General features: G+C 36.5%; 1 protein-coding gene, 1 long non-coding RNA gene and 1 pseudogene across 2 annotated transcripts in view; 2 read left to right on the top strand and 1 right to left on the bottom strand.

The window, feature by feature from the left end:
• Nucleotides 1-24,687, top strand: part of GRM5 (glutamate metabotropic receptor 5) — a 663,694-nt gene that overhangs the window by 448,726 nt on the left and 190,281 nt on the right. The gene's annotated exons all lie outside the window — the stretch shown is intronic.
• On the top strand, nucleotides 3,046-4,271 carry LOC138148408 (actin-related protein 2/3 complex subunit 1A pseudogene; annotated as a pseudogene).
• Nucleotides 17,105-24,687, bottom strand: part of LOC138148354 (uncharacterized) — a 236,328-nt gene continuing 228,745 nt past the window's right edge. Inside the window, exons 3-4 of the long non-coding RNA XR_011165038.1 lie at nucleotides 21,664-21,742; nucleotides 17,105-20,821 (exon numbers count right to left, since the gene is read on the bottom strand). This is a non-coding gene — a long non-coding RNA (uncharacterized lncRNA). The remainder of the gene's footprint in view (nucleotides 20,822-21,663; nucleotides 21,743-24,687) is intronic.

Below are 24,687 nucleotides of genomic sequence, written 5' to 3'. Positions count from 1 at the left end.
TGTTGTGATTGTTGAAGGTTCAAGCAGACCCCGTATTAACAGAACAATGATTCCTTGAAGTAAAATAAAATATTCATTTATTTAAAAAAGTAAAACCTACCTATAATATGCAAAGTGGCAGAGGAGCATAATAAGCAGAACATCTTGGGGTCAGGAAGACTTGACTTCATTTGAGGGCTCCAGAACACTTCAATGTCTAAGTGATCCTGGGAAAGCCACATTACCTTGATGCCCCAGGCAACTATCAATTACAGAATAGATACTGGCCTGTATTGGCAAAGTGGTTGGCTCTCTAGGAGTTTCCACGGTCAGAGTTTTTTTAATGAGCAATGTGAAGAAGCAACTATAAATAATAATAACTCAAATTTTTTAAATGAAACTTTAAGTTTTATTTAGGCAATATTCAGTACCAGAACAATTCCAAAATCCTGATCTTTCTATATATTTGCTTCTTTTTTTTCCTAAGAAAGATGAATGCCAGTGTTATAATGATCCTGTCACATGACTCATCTGAACTTTCCATGTTTATCCCCATAGAGACATAGGTCTTCTCCTATTTTTTTTTTGTTGTTTTTGTTTTAATCAGCCCCTCCTCAGAAGACAAAGGCATGTAGGTTCTGGAGACCATTTTTCCATAAATGTCCCCTACTGCCAGTATATCAATGTCAGTAAAACATATTTTGAGTAATAAACTGGGGCTAGTTATTTTTAAAATTCAGATGAGTGTTTTTTTTTTCCTGGTCTTGAATGACAGGTAATCACTGAACATCTCTTCAACTCTTTTTTTTGCCTCTTTTCAATAACCATATAATGATCCTACTTTTATCCTTTGGGTCTACTCCTAAAACCCAGAGACTTTTGTAACTATATAAAAAAAAAGCTAGGTTAGTGGATAGAACACTGGGCATGGAGTGAGGAAGACTTGACTTCAAATTAAACCTCAGAAAATCACTAGCTGTGTTACCCTGGACAAGTGACTTAACTTCTATTTGCCTCAGTTCCCTCAACTATAAAATGAGGATCATAAAAGGACCTACCTCCTCAATTGTGAGGATCAAATGAAATATCTGTAAATTGCTTAGCATGATGCTTGTAAAATAGTAGGCACCTAATTAGTGGTTGTTTTTCTTCTTTCCTTTCTTCCTTTCTTTTCCTTCCTTCCTCTATATTTCTCTAATACCGTTATATCACATTACTTCTCAAATATGCTATCCTCCATTTTTTTGCTCAAATATTAGGTTGTATTCACCAAGCCAATAATGTCAGGCAGCCCAGATATCCAGTCATACAATAATAAAATAATGGAATGATAATTGCTTCCTTTGAAGCAGTAGCAAATAAAACATTAAGGCAGATATACAATTTAAAGGAATGGAAAATGCATGCCAAGCATCATATACAGGCAGTTGCCGTGACTTCCTTGACATACCGATAATTAGCATATGAATAGTCAACTAAAATCCACTAAATCATTACCAGATGTACATCATCCTATCAAGCATGTAGTCTTAATACATTAATGAGCAGCATCACTCTTGTTTTCTTTATATTTATTTATAGTTCTATGATTTATAGTCAGATGATCTTGTAAAAAAGTAAAATATTCCAAACACAAGAGGAAAAATCACATCGGGAAACTCCACATGTAGAGAACTATAAGGTGAGTACACATGATGCCAGAATGTGAAAAATAAACTCTGAGATAAATGCAGCATCCTCTGTTCCTACTGGAACATCTCTGAAAATTTCTTCTTGCTAGGTTCAGAGACAGTCAAATGCATATGCTTTAGAATATTCTCAGAAATTATCAAATTTATAAAAAAAAAACAACTCATCAGATCCTATGCCGGAGTCTGGGGAATATCTTCACCTATGAAGTCACCAGACTCTTCTTTATTTGGCCTGAAACCATGAGTTAAGATTTTTTTTTAAAAAGCACTGTTAATATTCATGTAATTTATTAGCAATGTCATGTAATGATGAAATGAAAGTAAACATTTAAACACAGCATCACCTACAATGGAGTTCACCAGAATCACCTCTGTTCTCTGGGTCAATAGGGAGAAAAAAAAGAGCTGTTGACTGAACTTTGCTCCCACCAATTGTCATAGCTATACCTCTGTTAGCCTGGTCCCAGCTCCAGGTCACTCTTCTCCAATATATCTTCTGTCCTCTTCTTCTTTGGTTCACATATGTATTGGCTTTCATCCCCTCTCTTGCCTCTCTACCACCTCTGCTTACTGACTTAAAACTCAATCAAAAATTTCCTTCCTCCAGGGCACTGGAATGCAATGAAAACTGAGCTCTCCTCAGACTGTCTGTTAGCAGTTCATTCTCCCAGTCACAGCTCCAAAGTCTCTCTTATTATATTAAACGGGCAGCTTCAATGACCAAAGTCTCTGGGATACAAGATCTTGGCAACCAGGGATATATTTACATCATTTACTTTCCAAGGCTGTTAAGAGAAAAGCGCTTTCTGAACTTTAAAGGCCTTAGAAATGTCAGGGTACCACCCACCAGAGCTTATTCATGTCCACTAACAAGACCCAAATCTCTGTTACTAACCTAGCCCTCCATTGTCCAGCTACTTCCCACCCTTGATCCTCCCAAAAATTCTATACCCAAATCTGTTACCCTTAAACTAGCCTACCCCTCCATCATCTGTCATCTCCAGGTAGTCTCCAGCTATTTACCAACCTTAAACTCTCATTACTGGAGTCTGACCTCATCTGACTCCTCCTGAAGACCCTCCCCAAACTTCTTCTCTAGATCATCCCTAAATCCTCCAGCAACCTTTCTGTATGGAAGACCCATCCTGACTCCATGAAGGTGCTGAGAATTATCTAGCACAGACTCACTTTGTGTCAGATTATTCTGGTCTGCTTGTCCAATACAAGCATCACAGATACGTAGGCTCCTTAAGAGTCTACCCATTATGGCGAATCTTTAATAAACTTTGCTTCTCTTTGGCTGAGAGAAGACTTGAGTCTAATTCATTTGGCAGGACCTGGTGTGTTGTTATTTTGGGGTCTTGAGTACCCCTAAACCTTAAACCTCAACATTTCATCGTTCCCTGACCGGGAACCCACGAATTCTCCACTCTAGGGCCATCCACACCCTCCCCATCCCAGCTTTTTCCCTTTTGAAAACACTAAAAGTAATGTCCTTACATCCATTTTTACTAGAGCCAATCACCTGCCATGCTTGGAACAGAGACCTTACTCAGATTTCCCTTAGCCCTAATAATCACAAAGTCCATATTTACAAGAAGAATGAGAACCAGTGGGTGAAAGCACATGAACTGAGGAAACATAATGGACACATCACAGATATTGACTATGCTCCCAAGAGCAATCGAATTGTAACTTGTGGTGCAGACCATAATACCTATGTCTGGAGTCAGAAAGATGGCATCTGGAAACCAACCCTGGTGATCCTGAGGCTTAACCATGCAGCCATCTTTGTGAAATGGTCTCCCCTGGAGAATAAATTTGCCATAGGTAGTGGAGCTTGACTGATTTCTGTGTGCTACTTTGAGTCTGAAAATGACCAGTGGGTTAGCAAACACATAAAAAAAAAACCCAATTGGTTCTACTGTTCTTAGTTTGGACTGGCACCCCAACAATGTTTTGCTGGCTGCTGGATGTTGTGACTTCAAGTGCAGAGTATTTTCTGCCTACATCAAAGAAGTTGATGAAAAGCCAGCCAGTGCTCCACTAGGTACCAAGATGCCTTTTGGTCAACTGATGTCAGAGTTTGGTGGTACCAGAAATGGTGGTTGGGTACATGGAGTTAGTTTCTCTGCCAGTGGGAATCATCTTGCTTGGGTCAGCCATGATACTACTGTATCAGTTGCCAATGCCTCCAAAAACATGATGGTTTTACAGCTGAAAACAGGGTTCCTCCCACTCCTGAGTGTTTTGTTTGTCTCTGAGAATAGTGTGGTGGCTGCTCACCATGACTGCTGCCCAATATTGTTTAATTATGATGCTTGTTGCTCCTTCATCTTCATCTCCAAATTAGACATTCCTAAACAGAGTATCCAGCACAACATCTCTGCCATGGAATGCTTCCACAACGTGGACAAGAGAGCCACAACTGAAGATTGCAACACTGCTCTAGACATATTATACCAAAAATATCATCCAAGTGTCTATTTATGAAGTGGACAAGCAAGATTGCTGCAAATTTGGCAACACTGGCTTTGATGGAGCAATGACAATTTGGGATTTCAAGACTTCAGTTCAATTGAGGGGCTATGCATCATGTGAAGCTGTATTTCCTTTCTCTAGCATGACCAACACTTGACAGAATGCAGCTCCAGCATTTGCATGAAGAAAGACCCTAGCACAAGTCAAAACTGAAAAAAATATCTCTTGCAGATGCTTTGTTTTTGTTTTTTTTTCAACATAATTGGTGAATGTATTGGTTTAAAAAAATCAGCAGTGATGTCTTTTTGCTTGGCTATTTCATTCCATTCTTGACCAAAGCTGCTCTTTAAGTAGTTTATCATGGGAAGTTGTCATATTAAATTAAAGGGGGGTTTTATGTAAATTGTCTGCTAGAAAATTTTTTTAAATACAGAAAAAAAAGAAATGTCAATGCTTACTTTCAGAGTTCTCCCTTTCTTCTAATCAATCCTGTGCTCTGGCTGAACCCTAAAAGTAACTGGAAATTGTTAATTAGGGTGCATTTCAAGGATTTGCCATTTTTCTTCACTATGGAACTAGATTTTTTTTTTGTTTCTTTGTTTGTTTCCTCGAGAAGTAAAAACCTGGGGGAGAAAAACACCTTCTGGCTATGATTTGGATGATTTAGCTAATGGGCTAAGCAAACACAGCAAGAGAACTGCTGTGCTTCACCTGCCTGACTTAAAAATCACTCATCAGGCCTCAATGAAACCCCATATAAACAAAGATTCTACCTTTAAATATGCATACATTCCTCTGGGGTATGAGACAGAAACAGAGAAGCCGATAGAGAGGGTAGGAGAAGGAGCTATATAGATGGCAGAAAGGAAACAGAAGTAGAAACTAGTGCAGAGAATGCTGGACTTGGAGCAATCACCAAATTAATGTCTGTGCCATTGACTGGGCAAATTATTCAACCTTTCTGAACTTCAGTTTACTCATCCAGAACATGATAACAATTTTAGTATTCATATCACAGGGTTGTTGTAAGGATCAAATGAGATAGTGTATATAAAAGTGCTTTGCAGCCTTAAAGTGTCATGTAAGTGTCAGCTTCTATGTATGCATATATGTATGTGTGTATGTGTGTGTATTTCACAGAAAACATAATGCAGATATACAGATTTGTGGAGGTATATGCATATATACATACACATAAAATATTCTTCCAATATGTCATTGGTTTGGCAATTTCATTGATATGGGTATTCCATTTGATGATAACAGATAGCAATACATTCTTGTTTGCATTGCCCATGTCCTTCCAAAAATCTGTCGCACAGAATTCAGAAAGCATACTATGAACCTTTTCTTCATTCTCAATGTTCTGTGGATACCAACAGTGTATGAAAACTGTTTATTGGTTCTATGTTGTTCTTGCCATATAACCAGCCCAATTATTATAATTTTTTTCTAGTCACAAATCACTCTGATAGCATCCATTATATTTTTTCCTACAAAATTCTGTATTTCCAAAGTCATTGTAGTCTGTTCACACCTACTACATGTATTTTTCTTTTCCCAAGTGATGATATTCAAGTCTTCAGAGACTTTAACATCCTATGACCCAAAGTCATACAATACTCACACACACACAAACACACACACAGGGTTTATTTTTTTAATGGACCTTGCCTTATAGAAATTGTGGATTTATCCTAATTGTGCACATATCCAAAGGTCATCCAGCCCATTGTACTCTCCCTGCTGAAGTCCACTTACATGAGTATGAATTTAAGTATGTTCATCCATTCAACAAGGTCGTATTAAAGTTGTCCTCAGCTCATGAAAGAGAGAAACTGAAAGCAGAAGGATTGGACCAATAAGATCTCCAGGAAAATGGTTTAATAGTTGTAGCTGGGGCTATGGAATGGGGTGGTATGGAATGCAAGAGCTTTTTATTTCTAGGTCACATAAGAATAAGAATTATTATTAATAATAACTAATTTGCCTAACATTTTAATGGTTGAAAAATACTTTCTTCAAAACAGACTTGTGAAGTAATGCAAGTATTATTTCCATTTTACAGATGAGAAAATTGAGACAGAGAGGTGAAGTGATTTACCAAGGTCAGTCTGTCAGTAAGCATTTATTATATTCAAGGGATTATAAATGCTAGGGATACAAATGAAGCCTAAACAGACTCTGCCTTAAAGGAGTGTATGTTCTCATAAAGGGTGAATATGTAAATAACTAAGTATATACAAAAAGAGAAACAGCAGATAGAAGATAAAATGAATGTGAAAGCATTCTCAGCTAGGATGAGGGTAGGAGACCAGAAAAGGCTTCCTTGAGAGTATACATTTTGAGCTGAATCTGGAAGGAAGCCAAAGAAACTGGTGATGAAAGTAAGAGGGTAGAACATTGCAAGTGTAGTGTTCATGGAGGATGACCATTCCAAAGGCATGGAGATATGAGATTGAATGTTGTACTCCAGAAACTGTGTATAATAGTGTTAGCTAGATTATAGAGTACATTGAGGGGAATAAGGGATAAGAAAACTAAACCACTAGGAAGGGACCAGATTCAAGCAGGCATGGGGAACCTGTGGTCTCAAGGCCACAAGTGGCCCTCTAGGTCCTCAAGTGAAGCCCTGTGACTAAATCCAAACTTCACAGAACCAATTCCCTTAATAAAAGAATTTATTCTGTAAAATTTATACTTAGTCAAAAAGCCACACCCAAGGACCTACAAGGCCACATGTGGCCTCAAGGCATCAGGTTCCCCACCCTTGGACCAGAGCATTGTTCTTTAGTCATATCTGACTCTTCATGACCCCATTTGTGGTTTTCTTGGCAAAGATACTGGAAAGGTTCACCATTTCTTTCTATATTTTCTTTTACAGATGATGGAACAGACAAATAAGGTTAAGTGATTTCCCAGGGTCATATATCTAGTAAATATCTGAGCCTTGTTTTGAAATTTTTTCTTCCTGACACAAGGCCTGGTGTTCTATCCACTGTACCATTTAGCTGCCCCAAAGTATGGAAACCCAAATAGAGGACCTTATAAATGAGGTAAAATGCAGAGAGAAGGGGAAGTTCTTGGTGAATGACCTCCATTTGTTGTGGTTGTTATTGAAGTATGAGGTGAAGTTCTCAGCAAAAAAATAAAAAGGTTTGTTTGGGGGAGAAGCCTGACAAGTTTGAGGAAATATTTTCAATGGCCATACTTTAAGGACTCTGTCTCATAGGCAAGTCCACTCATGCTACACTAAGATACCAGATTTATATATGAAAGTATGTTTGATGATATCTAAAACAACTCCTTCATTCTACTGTATCAGAAACTGAAGTCAAAATAGATTGAATGACTTGCTCAAGGTCACACAGATATAAGGTGGCAAAGCCAAGATTTGAACCCAGATATTGGGACTTCATATCCAGCACTATGTTTCTGTTCCACACTGTATTACTCCACCTTGACATTGCTCTAATTGTTAAAAAACTTGTCCTTATACTGATTTAATAACAACCTCCTTGTGCTTGCTCCTCATTCGTCTTGGTCCTGTCCAATGGTGCCCCACATAGCTAAATAAAACAAACCTAAGCATTTCTCCACATGACACCCCTTTAGGTAAGTTAATACTTTCTTTCTCTAAGAGGTCTTCTTCAGGTAAAGCACCCTTATTTCCTTCCATTCATTCCTACGTGGCATGGTTTTGAGTTGCAAGTTTAAATAAGAGGAACAGGAAATATCTATCTAGAACATTAGATTCAGTGCTGGCATTGTATTCATTTGAGAATTGACCATAAAAATTAAGACAATGCCAATGAAACAGGAGAGAGGTGAGAAAATTGCTGATATTAATCACTCATGTAACTGAGAGTTTATTATTCTTAACATATTTCTCTCTAGCTCATCATTCTAGTCTGTAAAACTTTCAAGTTTGGATTCATTATTGACTCTTTGCCCTTTCTTGTCCTCACCCGACCTCCTGTATCTAATCAGTTGGCAAATCTCATGAAATCCCACCTCCCCCACAGAGGAGACAGTGTTTCAATAGAAAGAATACTGTTGGGGCATCTGGTTTCAAATCCTGCTTCTGATGCACACTATTTGTATGACCCTAGACAAATTACTTTCCTTCTCTGGGTCTTAGTATTCTCACTGGAAAATGAGGAGTTGGACTAAAAGGCTTCTGAGGTTCCTTCCAGCTATAGAGCTATGATCCTATGAATATCTTTTGGTTCTATTAACTTCTCTCCACTTACATAGTACTGCCTGAGATCATGACTTGGGCTTAGGAAGATATTGTGATGGGGAAAAGCAATGTTGAGTATTGTCATGTTGTAGAAGAAAACCTGAAGGCTTAATATTTATTTCTATAATTTGAAAAGTAGAGGAAAACACTCACCTAATAGTTGAAAATTGTCCAAATTTTTAACGTTTCCATGTTTCAAGTATATTTAAGCCTTCTGAACTGAAAACAACAACAACAATAATGGCAACAAAAACAAATCTAATGAGCCAATATAACCTCATTAGTTTCCCTGAGGTTAGGATCTAAAAGAAAACTGACACATATGTGTATATGACGTAGAGTTATGACATATATTTAATAGGATTTTGGATTTGGACACTTGAAGACCTGAGTTCAAATAATAATATAACATAATAATAATAATAACACCGAGGGTTGTGAGGAGCTAACCATATAGTTCATCTAGAGCAAAGTATAGTGTGTGTGTGTGTATGTGTGTTTGTGGAGAGAGAGAGAGAGAGAGAGAGAGAGAGAGAGGATAAATGTACATAAATTAGATATAGTATAAAATTAGTATATACATATAGTATAAAAATTATATGTAAATATGTTATATATAAAGTTGTATATAATATATAAATTATAAAATTGCAAATGTATATTATATAAATGTATATAAGTTAGATGTAAATGTATATGGTAGATATAATATAGTATATAAATTCATCCATTAGTATAGTATATAAATTATAAGTTTATATAAATTAGTTTTATTACAGTATATATTCAGGCCAATGTTGGGTAAGCAGAAATTTTTAAACTTGACAAGTTTTTCAACTTGAAAAGGCTCCAAGCCAAGACTAAAGTAAAGGGGGTGTTGGTGCATGATTGTCTGTTTGCAGATGATTGTGCATTCAATAGTCTCTGAAGTTGAGATGCAACAAAATCTGGATCAATTCTCTGCTGCTTTTGCTAATTTTGGCCTAACAATTAACACCAAGAAAACACAGGTGCTCCATCAGCCACCACCACACCATCCATATGTAGAACCATCAGTTGCAGCAAATAGACAAGCTTTGAATGCTATGGATAAGTTATTTACCTTGGTAGTATACTTTCCAGGGATGTATACATTGATAGTGAGGTTGATGCACACATTGCCAGACTTATCTCAGTGTTTGGGAGGCTCTGACTGATGGAAAGTATGTTAGAGAAGAGGTATTAGACTGACTGTCAAACTGAAGTTCTACAGAGGCGTTGTGCTAACCTCTTTGTTTTATGCCTGTGAAACCTGGAGAGTATACCAGCGCCTTGCCAGAAAACTGAATCATTTCCATTTGAATTGTCTTAGGAAGATTCTGAAGATCACCTGGCAAGATAAGATAACCAGACACTGAGGTTCTCCCTTGAACTGAAATGCCAAACTCCATTTCAGAGAGTGCAATTCCAATGGGTTGGCCATGTTGTTAAAACACAAAACATATGCTTACCAAAAAGACTATTTTATAGAGAACTCTCACAGGGCAAGCATTCACATGGTAGTCAGAAGAAGTAATACAAGGACATTCTCAAGGTCTCTCTTAAGTACTTTGGAATTGATTATGTGACGTAGGAGACACTGGCACAGGACTGCTCAGCATGGCATGGCCACATCAAAGGAGGTACTATTGCTCTAGGAGGAAAGCAGAATTGAAACAGCTCAAAGGAAACCCAGAATGTGCAAATTTAGAGATTCCATCCCTAATATTCCCAAGGACTATTTTGCTGGACCTGTGGTAGAGCATTCTGAGCTCATATTGGTCCGATCAACCACAGTCAGACGCATTGAAACTTGACTCTAGCATGGTGATGTCATTTTGGTCTTCTTTAAGAATGAAGGACAACAACCAACCAACCCAGTACATATTATAAATTAGATATAATATATAAATTAGATAGTATTAAAACATTAGTTATTATTATTATATGTCTTATTATACAATCGCTAAAGCAAAGTTACACTCAGTTCACCATCCGTTGGTGATTACAGTCATCTACTTCAACTGATAATGGATATTAGACCAGACAATAACACTCATGACCATGTGTACCCTGAATACACTTTCTGCCCTCATGCACCAACAGGCTATATTTTAATTGACTTTGCTGGAGATCAACTTAGATTAAAGGATTTCATTTCGTGGGATGCCTAACAATAGAGACATTAACAGATTTATTATGATGGAGCAATTTACAGGACAACTTGTAATCATCTCATTACCCAAACTGCAGCTTTGCAGTTTTCCAGGTTTTTTCAAGTAGTTAAGTAATCAGGTATGGTTATTTTCATTCCTTCAAATCCAAATTAGTTTGAATTCTAGCCCAATTATCATGTGATGGTCTTGTTACTGCCTAGCTGCTCCCTCTGCCTCATAACTCAACCAAACCCTGGGCATAAAATGTCATCTCCTGCTAGGTCCTGCCCAGATGTGAGAGGAGGAACAAGAGTGCTTACTTTTCAAAGGTGCCCTCGCTATTTCGAACCTCAGTCTTCTGCTGAATTTTGCTTTGTACATAAGTCATTCAGTATCCTTAGTGTTCCAGAGAGGATGCCCCCCCAAGAATTCATATATTTCCAGAAATAATAATCATAATAAAGGTAATAATGATGGTGGTGGCAATATTGGTGTTAATGCTAAACCAGATGACAGTTGCATAGAATATAGAACATATTTTAAATATATTTCATCCTCACAACAATCCTACAGAAAAGTAATATAATCATTATTATTATCCCCATTTTAAAGATCAGGAAACTAAGGCTCAAAAGGCTAATGGGCCTCCCCAAAGTCACACAACTAGTAAGTAGGGCAGGCAGAACTAGAATCAACAAGAATGAGACTGCCATGTCTTCTTTCATTAAAAAGTGGAGAAATTGGGATGGCCAGGTAGCACAGCAAGTAAGAGCACTGGTTCCAGGGTTGAGAAGACCTGGAGATCGAATCCCAGGCTCAGACACTTAGCACCCACCCAGAAACACCTGGCCGTGTAACCTTGAGAAAGTTACTTAACCCCAATTGCTTAGGGGCGGCCAGGTGGCTCAGCGAGTAAGAGCACCGGCTCCAGTGTCGGGATGACCTGGATCAAATCTGGGCTCAGATACTCAGCACCACACCCAGAAATAACTGGCCGTGTAACCTTGAGCAAGTTACTTAACCCCGATTGCTTTAAAAAAAAAATAAAAAGTGGAGAAATTAAAAAAACTGATTGGCTAAGCAAAACTTGAACAAGAATATTATAATTATATGTAAGGCAGTCAATTAAATGGAATGCATTGTGGACAGACTCTCTGAAGAGCGGAATACTTTGACAGCCTGGATGATTCCTTTTCTGAACCTTTTGCTGTAATTATCCACAGATGTGAAGAGAAGTTTTTAAAAAATCAGGGTATAAACAAGATGGTGCCCATCCTTGTGTCAATGTATATGTTCCTTGTTTTCCTGACTTCCCTGCTATCACTTTCATATATGACTATACACAGGTGCTTGGCCTACTTTCTTTATGCCTGTTTTCTCAGAGAACTCATCTACTCCATTCACTTATTCACAGTTCTTCCACCTATTCACAGTTCAGTTCTAAGTATATATTTCTTTTTATGACCAATATTTACTAGTTTATAAGCATATCTCCACTTAAATATTGTATTGCCATTGAAAATAGGAATGTTGTCTGACCTATAATCACCAGATTAGATTTACTCCAACATATTCTTATACATGAATTCTGGCACACATGTATAGTGTACACACACACACACACACAGACACACAAACCCCAACCCTCCCACATGAACACTCGACAAACCCATAGAAACTATGTGTGGAGGTCAATATTGAAGGGAACCTCTCTCCCATTATCATACATGGTTGACATGTAAAGGAAAAACTAGGTGAAGAGCTAAGAGCCTCAGCCACCACCCTCTTTTTTCTAAATTATGTATCTCTGTCAGATGAAAAATACTCCACTCTTCTTTTGGTTATCTCTACTACTCAGAAGTGCTGTCTTATCTACAGGTTTTGTTTTTGTTTTATTTTGTTTTTCTATGATTTCATAGACCTGTCATTCAGCTGTTTCAGTCATATCCAACTCTTTGTGACCCCATTTGGGGTTTTATTGTCAAAGATAGTGGAATAATTTCCCATTTCCTTCTTAGGGTCATTTTACAGATGAGGAAACTGAGGTAAACAGGATGTGCCAGGGGTCACACAGCTATTAAGTGTCTGGGGCCAGATTTGAGCTGGAAGATAAGTTTTCCTGACTCTAGGATAGGTTCTCCATCTGCTTCACCAACCAGCCGCCCCATTCATAGAGAAGGAAGCTCATATTAAGAAAGGGGACTCCACCAATGCTGATCAAAAACTGTTCTGCAGTTTGTAGTCTTAGAGAGCTGCCTGGGACCCTGAACATAAGTCTTCCCAATGCAAAGGCCAGACCCTGAGTCACTATTCCATATGCCTTGTCCATAAGTACTAGGCACTTAATAAACGTTTGTTGAGTTGAATTGAGGAAGAGGAAGAGAAAAAAGAATCAAGTGAAGTGAGGAGTCTGCCCTATGTAGCATGTCTCCTCTTTCCTTCCTCTTCATTTTCCCTAAATTCCCCTCCTTTTCTGTTGTTGTTCTTGTTCAATAGTTTTTTCAGTCATGTCCAGTTCTTTGTGACCTCATTTGAGATTTTCTTGGCAGAGATACAGGAGTTGTTTGCTATTTTCTTCTCCAACTTATTTTACAGATGAAGAAACTGAGGTAAACAAGGTTAACTGATTTGCCCAAGGTCATATAGTAGTAAGCATCTGAGACCAAGTTTGAACTTGAGTCTTCTTGGCTCCAGGCCCAGAGCTCCATTCACTGAGCCATCTAGCTGTCTCTCCTGTCAGGATTCCTTAAATTAAGAAGGAAAAAAAAGACAGGATCTTCATTCCATGCATAAGTGCATGAATTAATGAATGACTGAGAGAATAAATTAAATGGCATCTATTAAGTGATAACCATGTGGCAGTCATGTGCTAAGTTCTGGGGATATAAAGACCTTACCTGGTCTCAAGCAGCTTATTACATCCTAATAGCAGAAGACAACACAAAGGTGAGTGAAAGGATTGGGAGGTGATGCCTGAGCATTGTTTAGAAATGGCTGGCAATGGCAGGGTGACTTGGTTCTTGACTAGAAAAAGGAAAGCTTATGTATCTGAGTACAGGGGAAGAATTCAAGTTCTAGTGGGAGGAGGATGAGGAAGACCACCGATGTACTTTGAAATGCATATATAACACAGAAAGCCCAAACCTGACATCCCTTCCCCATGCCTTTTGAGATAAAATAGCTTTAAAATTAATCTAATTTCAGGTTTTTGGTAACCCTACTTCCAATCCAACCACTAATAAAAATCCACAGCCCCTGAAGCTGATCTCAGCTAATTTAAATCTGATTAAACAATTGACAGTAAATTCTCTAGTAGATTTAATATTCTCTGGAGTAATTGGTCTGAAAAGAGAAGCTCATTAAGGAAAATAAATCTTCAGTTGGTGAAACAAGTGGAAGAAAAGTTTTGTACAGAGGTACTTTGTATGGTCCTGGAGACTGCCTGTGCTAACCTTCCCCTTCTCAGTCCTAGAGCATGAAATAGATGAGGTCAGCAGTGTTTATAGTGTGCAGCTGCTATAAAAGCATCCTTGGGGACCCAGATGATTCCAGATTTCTCCAGGGACTACAACAATTTAATTCCTGTGGAAAAGGGCACTATCTCAATTCTGAGCTATCTTTTTTTTGTCTTTTTAATTTTTTTATTTTAAAATCAAAGGTCAGAACACAAATACAGAATAGAGAAAAGAAACAAAAACATATCATAAACTTAAATATTGAAACTTAAATACATAGCAAAAAAGGCAAAAAAAAATGTCATCTGCATAGAAGAACATAAGAGAGGATTCAAAATATGTAACAATAAATTTTCATTTCAATAAAGCTTGTATGATAAATAGTATACATTATGTTGAGAACTGACCTTTTTTTCTTTACTTCCTTGCTAAGCTTTCCTTCTTTTTCTGCTGTGAACTGTTTTACTTCGTTCTTTTTTCCCCTCCCTCACCCAAAGGCTACAATTAAGTTCAGATAGGTGTTTTTATAGATATAGATATATACATACGAATATACATATATACATTCATATATAGATATATACTTTCCCAAACAAATTCTACTCCTGATCTTTGATTTTATGTTTCTGCATATGTCTTGTTTCCTATCCCTCCTCCCTCATCCACTTTACTTCTACCCACTACCTTACCCTTCTATTACCTACCTACCCTCCTCCATGGATCTATACCCCCCTTTTACCTGTTCCCTCACCCTGCCCCCTAAGATCCCTCTCCTCTGTCCCTATGTCCCTACCATGTTATTTCTTCTGAATTCAGAAGACTTTTATACTCTTTTATATATATATATATATATATATATATATTGTTCTCTCTTAAATCCATTTCTGATGAAAGTAGGTTGCCAGAACTACCAGCCCTCATCTCCCATCTAATTCCTCAGTATTGATTCTATCTCCTGTAATTTTAGCCATCCCTAACTAATTTTACTTTTTAAATTCATATCATACTCAGGTTTACCTCAATCTTTCTTATGAGCTACCCAATTATTAATAAGAATCTTAGACATACATTTTATATTTTACATATATAAAAAAGTAAGCAGTCTGTCCTTATGAATCCCTTTTAATCAGTTTTTGTATGTACCTTATAATTTCTCTTGGCTCTTATATGTCACATCTTCTATTAAGTCCAGGTTTTTTTTTTAACAAAGTCTTGGAAGTCTGACAGTTGATCAAATGTCCATTTTTTTCTCATTCAGAATAATGCTTAAGTTTGCAGGGTATGAAATTTTTGACCTGAGACACAGTTTTTTTGCTCTTTGATATATAGTGTTCCAAGACCAGCAGTCCTTTAATGTCTCCGTTGCTAGGTCCTGTGTGATTCTAATTGCGGCTCACCATATTTATATTGTTTTAATCTTGATGCTTTTAATATTTTATCCTTGAGCATGGGATTTCAGAATTTGACTATAATATTTCTATGAGTTTTCTTCATAGCATCTCTTTTAAGTAGTGATTGATGGATTTTTTTTTCTATTTTTAGTTTTCCCCTCTTGTTCCAATGCTTCAGGACTATTTTCTTTAATTATTTCTTGTTTTATTATATCAAGATTCTTTTTTATTATAACTTTCAGTTAGTCTGATTATTTTTGTGTTTTCTCTTCTTGATCTATTCTCCAAATCTGTTGTTTTTCTTATAAGACGCTTCACTTTTTCTATTTTTTCATTATTCCTATTTTGTTTATTGATTTCATGATGTTTCATAATTTCACTGGTTTCACTTTGCCTAATCCTAATTTTCAAGGTGTCATTTTCTACCTTAAGATTCTGGATTTCCTTTTCTAATTGGTTGACTTTACTTCATAACCTTATTATTTTTCTTGGATTATTCTTTTTTTTTACTTTTTCCTCTATCTCTGTCATTTGATTTTTAAGGTCTTTTTAAAGATCTATGAATTCTTTTTGGGCAAGTGACCATTTGACATTACTCTTTGGTGTTTCTTTACTTCAGTATCTTCTTCTGAAGATGTATCCTGATCATCTCTATTCCCATAATAGCTTTATAGAAAGCTATTAGATTATTTCTCCTTTACCTGTGCATTTTTTTTTGTGGTAATAACTTGATTTTTGTAATGCCCTGGGGTATGGGAGATGCCCCAGACCTTCAGTTCTCCACTCTAGCCTGGAACCAAAGCCAAACTTCCAATCTCTTGTAAGTGCCCACAGTCAGGGGCTTTTTTGCCCCACTGCTTCTGCATTCACTAGGCAACTCCCTTTACTATCTGGGGGGTAAAAGTTCCTGTGGCTGGGGCCAAGTAACTCCAGGACTTGCTGCTTGTTGTGAAAGTGGTCCCTAGCCTAGAGATGCTTACTCATGACAGGGACCAAATCTCATCCTGGGATTTTTCTTCTGATCTTCTCAAATTATTCCAGGAAGATGAATGTTGTGCCCCTATTCTTATTTATTTTTAGCAATACATTGTTTGCCCTAAGATTCTGTTTTAGCTCTTTTGTGGGGGAAAATCTTGAGAGCATGGACTTTTCTGATCTACTCTGCTGTCTTCCCAGAATCCTCTCCTCCTCTTTTTCTTAAGGTAAATAATTTGTTATCTTCTGATCACTAGTCTTGTACTTCTCAATGAATTGCCACTTCCTGAATAATCTAGCACCAAGGTGCCCCTCTTTTCCTCTACCACAACTAGACCACTTTGAATTTTAACTAGAGAAATTCATTTGAAGAGAGAAGAGTGTAATCAGGATGTATACAGACTTAAAAGTATTACCAAAATGGTATGCGGAAATAGATATTTTTTTTCATTTTTCAAATTTGGCATTAAAGTTTATTTTGATTTTTTTGCCTTTTGGAGAGCAATTTGGGTTAAGTAACTTGCCTGAGGTTACATGGCTAGTTTTTTTTTGTTTGTTTGTTTTGGTTTTTTTTTGTATGCGTGTTAAGTGTCTGAGGCAAACCTAACTCGGGTCCTCCTGACTCTGGGGCCAGCGCTTTACTCACTGTGCCACCTAGCTGCCCCAAAAGATTAATTTTTTAATTAACAGAAATTATTTTCCCTCACAACATTATGACATTAAAACAATAAAAATGAATTTTTTCCTTGTAAAAATATACAAAGTCAAGCAAAACAAATTTCTTCATGGGCTGTGTTTAAAGTGTCTCATTCTACAACCTAATTATATCACCCTTCTGTCAGGAGGTGTGCAATATATTTTATCATTGGTCCTCTGTTATCTTGGATGTTCATTGTACTAATTATAGTTCTTATGGATTTCAAAGTTGTTTGTCTTTACAGTAGCTTTTTTAAATTGTTCTCCTGTTTCTGCTCATTTCATTCTTCTTCAGTTTATAAAAGCCTTCTAAATTGTTCATTTTTATAATATTAATGTAATAATACCATTTCTTCTTCTGATACTGCTTACCCAATTCTCATTATTTCATACAATTCTTTTCATGTCTTTTAAATCATCTATTTCTTCATTTCTTAAAGCACATGATGAGCATCACTTTAATTTCTAGTTTTTTGCTTCCATAAAAGAGTTGCCATATATATTTTGTACACATAAGGATTTTTCTTCTCTTTTTGATGTTTTCTATATATTGGATTAGCAGTTTTAGAGGTGGGACAAATGTCATGCACTGTCCGGTGACTTTTTTTGTATAATTCCAAACTGATTTCCAGAAGAGTTTTACCCATTCACAGGTCTACCAAAAATGTGTTGAATCCTTAAACAGACTTCTTTTCTCACATGTTAAGGGATCTGTTTTCCCACAGCCCTCCAACATTTGGGGTATTTTCCTTTCCCCCCCATCTTTATCAATCTTATGAGTGTACTTTAATTTTTGGGAGGCTTTGAGCCTTCATGTGACTTGTATGACTTGACAGTTTTAAATAAATAACTACCTACTATGACAAAAAAACTCCCAGCATACATGGTTTATTTTTTTTAAGTTTCCTGCTTCTCCATTTTATATTGTAATTTATATAGTTTCCTTATTTATTAACCTTACCCTCTACTCTATCCTGAAATTAACTCTCCTCAAAAGTTGATGAACAACTTTGAGAAAGGGTAAGGATACAGTATCCTAGTAATTAAATGGAGTGACATACTACAGTGCTTGGCTTGAAATTATATAGATCTTTAATGCTTTTAATGCACTTTACATGAATTATTTCATTTGATTCTAACAACTCTATATGATAGATGTTATTGTTGTCATCATTTTACACATAAGGAAAATAAAACTCAGAGAAACTGTGACTTTCCCAGTATCACATCACTATTATATGTCCAAGACCGAATTTTAATCCAATCTTAACTCCAAACCTAGTGCTTCATTTACATCACAGAATACATGGCAGCATGTATGGGAAGGCTGGTGAAATTCTTAATTACTTCATTTCTTCCTTCAGAAGGAATAATGTTACTCCTCTAACAATATGTTGGTTTGTTGGTCATTGGTCAAAAGGTCTTATATTTAGAATACCAATAGGTAAATTTGTTTTTTAATTGTTCTAAAAACACTACAAACTCTGCAAAAGGTGAACTGGGAAAAAAGAACACTTTCCAATCCCTTTTCTAGAACCATGGCTACAGAAATTTAAAAAAAAAGACTACATAAGTTGATTTTGTATTTTTGTTCATTTCTTAAATAATTATTCCTGTTATATTCTTCCCCCGCAAACTATAAAGAAAAGAAAAGCATCAATTATTGTTGTATATCTTTCTTGTGATAAAACTCTACTGAAGTGGAGGTGGTCTCAGACCACTCAATCACTATCAAGCTCATCCTCAAAACCTTTTTCATCTTCGGGTCTGCCAAAGATCATGTTCATTGCCCAAGCCTTTGTGAAAACGTGGTGATATTCATGCCATGATGAGACATTGATATTAGAATTTCAAGGTAGGTTTAGGAAAAGAATAAATGTGTGAAGATTTTTAGCTGTGTTCAGAGAAATGAGAATAATGAAGAAAGATCATAGGATCATAGATTTAAAGCAAGAAGCAACTTTGAAGTTCTTAATTCCAACCCCACCATTTTGCAGATGAGGAAAATGAAACTGAAAGAGCTTAAGTAATTTACCCAAAGTTTTACTCCAAGAATCAGGATTGTATGGCATAAGGATACATTGGGGTTAATGGCATAAGGAAAGAGGCAGTTTGATGGCATAATTACCGTAGTGGTGACTGTATAAGTAGGAAGACCTTAGTATGAATCCAGACTCAGTAGCTCTGAAACCCTGGGCCAATCATTCAACTCAACCTTTGTTTTGTCATATATCATAAGGATAAAATAGTACCTACCTCACAAGATTGTTATAAGGATCAAACTAAATAAGACAAAATATATGAAATGCTTTGAAAACCTTAAAGCACTATATAAATATTCACTATTATTATATCAATGTGACTAAGAGAAAACATAACCACTCAATCCTATTCTGTTCTGAATGTTTCTATAAAAGATAATGATCTTCATACAGATCCTAAACAGAACAAACATGGCTGAGAGGGAATTTAAGTCCACGGCAAGTGGGGAGATAGGAAAAAAGTTCCTAGCTGCTTTTGATTTATTCATGTCTGCAATTCCCCAGAAATACATACCCCAATAGTGAAAGGACATATAATCATAAAAGTCACCATGAGTAATCTTTGAGCAATCATGGTGAATAGCAAATATGCCAGAAATGGAAAGTGACAGGAAATGGGAAAATACCTTGATTTTTAAAAAAGGCTTAGGGATTAGCTAGATTTAGGGAGCCACAGACCAATGAGATAGCCATAATTCTGCACCAACATCAAGAATCAATAGTTCTATAAATGATTTATGTCTAGAACAAGAAAAGATAATCACTAGAAATAGGAATGAATTGACAAAAAAAAAGTCATGTGAAACTAATCACTTTTCCTTTTAAGATAAAACATTTTCCATCTCATAGACTACTCAAAGTTGGAACTTACTGCCTTGTTAGATAATATGCTTCCTGTCATTGAAAGTTTTCAAATGAATGATTCCCCCCATACTCCCACATTTAAGTAAAGTCTATTGAATAAAATATTTCTTTAAATGTAGATGTGAGTCTATATTACATTAAATGACCATTTGTATGTTTGCCAGAGTATTTTAATGTTAGATAGAAGGACTTTTTCACAGTATATGGATAGAATAGTTGGAAGCAAATTTTTTGTTCTTATATACAGAAAAGAAATTGCTAGCATCAAAAATAGCTAGAATGCCATTAATTCTCATCTTATCTTGCCCCCACATATAAAATCAGACTCTCATAGGTAGTTGGGAGGAATGGAGCAAGTACTTATTAAGCATCTAGTATAGGTGAGGAGCCCTGCTAAATGTTTTTGCAAATACTTATTTGATCCTCACAAAAACCTTGAGGTAAGAACTATTATTATAACTTAACCCTGGATAAGTCACTTAACTTCTGTTTGGCTCTGTTTCTTCTGTTATAAAATGAAGATAATAATAGCATCTATGTTGCAGGATTGTTGGAAAGTTAAAATGAGATGATAATTTCAAAGTACTTAGCAGAATGCCTGGCACATAGTAAGCACTATATAAATGTTGTCTATTACTACTACTGTGATGATGATGATGGTTGTTGTTGTTATCCCCATTCTAAAGTTGAGGACAGTGAGGCATACGATGGTTAAGTGTTTTCCCCAGGGTCATACAACTAGTAAGTTTCCAAACCTGGATTTAAACTCAGGCCTTTTTTACTCCAAGCCCAGTGTCCTGTGCATGATGATGCCTCCAAGATGCCTCAACCTATAAAATGAATCAAAAAAAATCTGGATGAAATATATCAAGGTGACAATTTTAGTCAGTTACCTATTCTACTCCCCCCAAGTACATATTTGAATTAAACTATTCATTGGTGTTTACTAGTGATCACACAGACAAAGTTGACTTCTGTTAGAAAGCTCAATATCTTTAGATGCTTTTAAAATTTTATATTTAGAGTTTCTAAGACCTACTCAATTTAAGAAATATATTATATAAAGATATATAAGCAGTCAGTAAACTCCCACTCTTACAAAAAAATCCCAAAATATCTGTTAAAATTCTATCAGTTAGAGATTTGGCAGAATGGTAATTATATGTGGGAAGAACAGCAGTTTCCATGATAATTATGTGGGCTGTGAACAGATTTTTCAAAAAAAAAAAAAAAACACTGGGCTACAGCCTAATGAATGCACTCATTAACCTTAATGGCATCAGGTAGAAAATGGGGACAGATTCATTCTGGAAGATGACAGTCAATTCACCTTTCCAAAATAATTAAAACTACTGCATACAATAGTAGTGTTTTCCCTCTTTATAATGAATGGAAAAGATGAGGTGAGAAGAAAGGTGTTTGTTCACATGCCATCATCAGCAAAGAGAAATGTTGTTGATAGAGTTGGTTGAAACAGCAGTCTTGATCTTAATGTTCTAATCTTCTGAGACTGAGAACATTGTTGGCTGTAAGATGTAATGATGTTACCATGCTATATATAGCTCAGGGCATAGAATTATCAATGAGCTACTATGGCTTATTACTAACTGAAATTTATTTATATAATGCAACTGTCTTTGTCCTGTTATACCACCCCCCTACACACACCTACCATATGTTGTTTGTGTTTCAAGGTCCCCAGAAGGAAAAGGCTCTCTGGAGACTGTTAGGACACAAGGCAATAAGCTTCCCTGAAAAAAAATGACAACATAATGGTTCAATCTTTGTTCCTTTATAATTTAGCCTCATTACCCTTTTTCTGGAGTATAGTCTTTTTTTTTTTGGAGGGGAGAAGGCAGGGCAATTGGGGTTAAGTGACTTGTCCAAGGTCACACAGCTAGTAAGTGTTAAGTGTCTGACGTCAACTTTGAACTCAGGTCCTCTTGACTCCAGGGCTGGTGCTCTATTCACTGTGCCACCTAGCCGCCCCTGGTATATTATCCTTTATTCCATTCAAAACTCATCTCTTGATCTTCAGGCACTACAATTGACTGGAGAGATTTTTTTTCAGTTGGGGGGTTAGCCCTGGCATGGTTTATGATTAACCTTGTAAGTTATCACATGCAACAGAACTAAGTCTTGGGTCTCCATGATCTAGCAATTATCCTTGGCTTCTCACTCACATATATGATGGTTCCCTTGCTCCCTGTGCACAGGAAACCTTTTACGAATTTTAGGATTACAAGCAAGCAACAGTGTTACCATGTGTGTGTGTGTGTATATATATATATATATCAGGGCAGGGGAACTCTATATATGATATATACAGAAGATAATAGATTTATACCTATACAAATACAAAGAACCTCAAAGGTCATCTAGCTCAATCCCCTTCTTTTATAGAGAAGGAAACAGTCCTACAGAGGTTAAGTGACTTGCACCAGTAGTTAATCCAAGAGTTAAGATTTGAAACCATGTCTTTGTATTCCAATATCAGCTGTTTCTACTGAATAAGATTTTCATAATTACATAAGATCACTTCTAAGAGGGACACTGAACTTTCAGTCACAATTCGTACTTTTGATGAGAACTCATGGATGACTTAACAGTCCCTCATTTTGCCTACTATGCCTGTCCTCAATACAGATGACTCTGCCTCACCTTGCAAATTAAAGAGAACATCCTCAAGGGGCAGCCAAGTGTCTCAGTGAGTAAGAGCACCAGCTCCAGTGTTGGGATGACCTGGGGATCAAATCCGGGCTCAGATACTTAGCACGACACCCAGAAATAAATGGCCGTGTAACCTTGAGCAAGTTACTTAACCCCGATTGCTTAAAAAAAAAAGAGAGAGAACATCCTCCTTGAATTCAGCATCAACCAGGGTCACGGAATTATTGTAAAATAATATGGATTTTGTTGTTTTCCAAGGCAATCATTAAAAAACAAAGATAAATATGCTTCAGTCAACACACAACCAGGATCCAGGTGGAGAAGAATTTTAAACTTTTTTAGAATCCACTTTTATATTGAACAGTTATCATGCTATTTCATTGTGATGCTCTAAAAACTTCTATTTTCTTTTCGGTAAATACCTGAAAAGGTATATACAGTGTTGCAAAACCTGATTTAGATAATGAACTTTATTATGTACAAAATCCTCTGTGCTCACCAAATAACTATTCTGGCCATTAATCTGTCTTATGTGCCAGTGGGTTAATACAATAGATGATGAAAATACTAACTATAAATTTCCATAATCACAGATGATATTTACATAATAATGGCACAACTGCCTATAGTGCCAAGCCTATAGTGTTCTATTATTGTTGCTGCTTGTCATTTCATAAGTGCCAACAACTATTCTTCATTTTATAAAAACATAAACTGAGGAAGAAGAGTGATGAGATGCAGAGGTCACAGAAATAGAACTAACCAGTTAGTTTCTGTAAAAACACTAGTTGTACTAGATAGAACTTAGGTAAGAATTAAGGCTAAAAAATGACCTGGATAAGATAAGGAATGGGTGGACTTTTAAAGTGTCAAATGAGTTTTGGAAAAAAACCTAGGAATTAGAGATTGATGGCAGGGGGAGGGGGAAGAAAAAGAATGTTTCAGGGCAGATTAAACAATTGAATTGTTATCTCCATGGTGGAAATGGGGAGATTGAAATGATTCATAATAGAATAGGCAAGTTATACTAAATGTTTTCTGTGCTCAGGTATACATGGGACAACAAAATAAAGGATGGAGTAAAAGGGTTTTGGGTAATAAAATCATTCATTCCTATATCTGCTCATTAGAAACATTCCATGTAGTTCTTACTTATTTTTGTGTTTATGATTTTGGGTCAGTGGTCTTCCTCCTTTACTTCTGAGAGTATTTTTTAAACCTGAAATAGTAAAGGTAACCTACTAACATTCTTCACTCTATCCTCCATTGTGTCAGTCTCTAGGGAAGAGCTGGTTCTTCTTGCTTCTGCCAAATACTCTTGAGATCTTGATCTAATCACATCCTATCTCCTTTAGGAGCTTTCCCCTTCCATAATGCTTTCCCTTTGCCTAGTTTTAAAACTTTCCTTATATATTAGTTCCTTTTCTACTGCTTAAAAAAAGCCCAATTGTTCCCCATACACAAAAAATTCTTCACTAGACCCTACCATCCCTTTGAGCAGTCACTCTTCTACTCACTTCTACATCCAAATTTCTAGAAAAAATTTCTGTTCTCATTAACTCTACTTCCTCTCCACTCATTCACTCCTCACCCCCTTGAATCTGTCATTAGAACTTACAACTCAACTGTTCTTTCCATAGTTACCAATAATCCCTTGATTGGTTAATTTGATTACGTCTCCACAATCTTCCTTCTTTTTGACTGCTTGGCAGTATGTGACACTATTGTGTATCTTGCTAGCCTTTGTTCATTGGTCTCCTTCATGTGTTCTAATGTGACATTCTCCCCTGGTTCCCTGCATTCCCACAATCCATTCAACCATTCTTACAAAATATACCCTCTGCCTCAGAGAAATATGAATTCCCTTTAAAGCTCAGCTCAAAAGGCACAATCTACAGGGAAGGGACCCATCTCAGTCTCTTCCCCACTCATTACTGATTCCCCCCACCAGGAAGACAGGTAGGTAGGTAGGTAGATAGATAGATAGATAGATAGATAGATAGATAGATAGATAGATAGATAGATA

The sequence above is a fragment of the Petaurus breviceps genome, unplaced genomic scaffold (assembly GCF_028583685.1).
Source record: "Petaurus breviceps papuanus isolate PSGF00001 unplaced genomic scaffold, PetGlider_PUasm1.0 90823, whole genome shotgun sequence".
Classification (NCBI taxonomy): Eukaryota; Metazoa; Chordata; class Mammalia; order Diprotodontia; family Petauridae; genus Petaurus; species Petaurus breviceps.
Note: the sequence above shows the minus strand (reverse complement) of the source record. Positions and strands in the feature narration are given on the sequence as shown.